We start from the raw sequence: 2589 nt of genomic DNA on the forward strand, positions 1-2589 counted from the left end.
AGGATGTAGTGTGGTGGGTAGTTGGTATATTGTGCTGGTGGTATGTGCGGGGGGCTGGTGAGAGGATGTAGTGTGGTGGGTAGTTGGTATATTGTGCTGGTGGTATGTGTGTGGGGCTGGTGAGAGGATGCAGTGTGGTGGGTAGTTGGTATATTATGCTGGTGGTGAGTATGTGCGGGGGGCTGGTGAGAGGATGCAGTGGGCCACAGGGGTCCTGACTGGAGTAGGAGGCATCCACTGCTGTGTGGTAGGTGGTGTCACCGTTTGGGGCATTGCAGCATGAAGAAAAGTAGACATCATCTGAAAGAACATCTGGCTGTTGGCCCTCTGCTGCTCTTGTATTAACTGAAAATGTCTTTCTTCAGCTTGCTGCTGCATTTTTAAGAAGTTCTCAAAAGACGCAGACTCCTGCATCATTCTTTTGCATTCATCCTCATCTCTTTTTCTCTGGTCATCCATGTAGCTCTCAACTAATTTCTCAAACCTGTCAGCCTTTGTCTTTTTCTTTCTTTTCTGAGCCCCAGGTACACCCAGCCTTGGTTTCCCTTGGTTACCCTTTCTTCATCCAGCAGCTTGTGGTGGCTGCCTCTTCAACTTCACAGTCGGTGGCACTTTTATCTGCATGATTAAGATGTTACATACACGTTACCACAGTTATACACTGGAATGATACATATTTGCTTATCTATTCATAATAAATTGTGGCAAATAAACACAAACTGGCAAGATGTAACTGCTCACTTTAAAATGAAACATAATGTCAATATTGAAATAGTTCTGCTCAAGGATTATTACATAGTATAGTCACCCACTTACCACTTTTTTCTGAGTCCTGAGCCATCTCTGTGGATTTGGAGTCGCTCTGTGCCAGGGTGGATGGCGGCGGAGTCTCTGCTTGGTAGGACTCCAGAACATGTTGTGGGCTGCTCGTGGGTTGAGTGCCAAGAACATCTAGTTCATCGTACCAAGGAAACTTGTCCTTGGTATCTCCTAAACTGCCACTTTTCCTGAGCATGTCACGTACTTTTATGTATTGTTGGCAAAGTTTTTTTTACCTTGTTGCAGCACTGTTCACTGTGCACTGGAATCCCAACTTCTCCATTTTAAAACTAATTAGCCTGTAAACCTTGTTGTTCTTGTGAGTTGTGACAAGTAACTGAAAAATACTTTCGTCTGACCATACTTGTATGAGGGCCTTTATCTCCTCGTCACTCCACGTCTGACCACGAGACATTTTCTCCCGCTAATGTTAACGCGCGTTTGTTTTGGTGATATTTACCCAGAATGGCCTGCGTTGTAGTCCACTTCCTGTTCTCATTGTAGTTCCACTTACTGCTGGCGGAGCAGGGCCCGGTCTGATTGCATTCACACTGTACTCAAACTGCGCTGGAGTTCTCTTCTACCGGACCAAGACCTAGGTTTTAGCCCGGGCCAGAGTTCACCTTTTTGTTCCATGACAGAGTTTGATGGCGCGTTCACACCTCCCCAAACGAACCGGACTTTCTAGGAAAACGAGCTAGAGTTCGATTAAAGCGGACTTAACAGGGCTGGTGTGAATGCACCCTAAGATTGAGGAATTGGCTGCAAGCACTACAAATGAATGGATTATACCCATTTCTATCACATCAGTTTACAAGGCAGTGTTTATTTGTCTCCTAATAAATTCTGTTAGTTGCCACTGTAAAGAGATAATTACTGTTTAATTTTTATCTGTCATTGATTATTGTTAAGAATGAATGATGTATTGTCCTTTTCACATCTTGTTTAAAAATAACATTGACATAAATAAAACTAATGCATCTGTTACATATATTTAACGAGTTGTGGCACTGTTTACACTTTCCATCTGTTGCTTTTTCCCACTTTTTCTCCTCTGCCCCCTTTATTTTTCTCACTGCCAGCATCATTTTCTTTCTGACTCACTCTGTCCTCCTGCAGTCCACTTTCACACTTCACACTGACATTTGTTTTTCCTGTCCAGAGTTGTAATTTAGCTGATTCTAACTTTTGTATTTTTTGACATGTACATGGCATAAAACAAAAACAAGTAGCAACATAGAGCAGTTTATACACTTTTAATACCTTCATGTCTCTGTTATGTCCCTATATCCTATTGCTCCTCATCATTTCTCTCTTCCTCACCTCCTGCCCCATCTCCGCACATTCACCAGTGTGTGTAGCCTGTCCAGAGTTGACTTAACATGGTCTGACAGAACAATCCCTATGGATTCTGATCAAACAGAGCAACAGTGAATACAACAGCAACAGTGCAGCCCGACTGCTAAAACAGCAGTGGTAATATGGCTAAGATTAGCGTCCTGCAGAACAGACATAACACATTAATTGATAAGTCTATTTTGGTACACAAACATTTTTTTTTAACAAAGTTTATTTATTCATTTTATTTTTGCTTTTAAACAGAACATAATAACAAAATACCAAAATACAAAAAAAAACCAACCCTCCCACCCCATCCATTCCACACTGGATCAGTCAAGCAGAGATAAACAAAAACAATTCCTTTTTTATTTATTTTATTTTATTAATTTAATTTAAAAACATGACAATAAAAGAAAAAACTAAACACAA

The 2589-nt window shown here is 41.3% G+C and overlaps 1 pseudogene; it reads right to left on the reverse strand.

The window, feature by feature from the left end:
* The window catches only part of LOC119408312, a 24850-nt pseudogene extending 23616 nt beyond the window's left edge, over window positions 1-1234 (reverse strand).
* Window positions 1235-2589: the final 1355 nt, after the last annotated feature.

The sequence above is a fragment of the Nematolebias whitei genome, chromosome 4 (assembly GCF_014905685.2).
Source record: "Nematolebias whitei isolate Nwh7 chromosome 4, NemWhi1, whole genome shotgun sequence".
Lineage (NCBI taxonomy): Eukaryota > Metazoa > Chordata > Actinopteri > Cyprinodontiformes > Rivulidae > Nematolebias > Nematolebias whitei.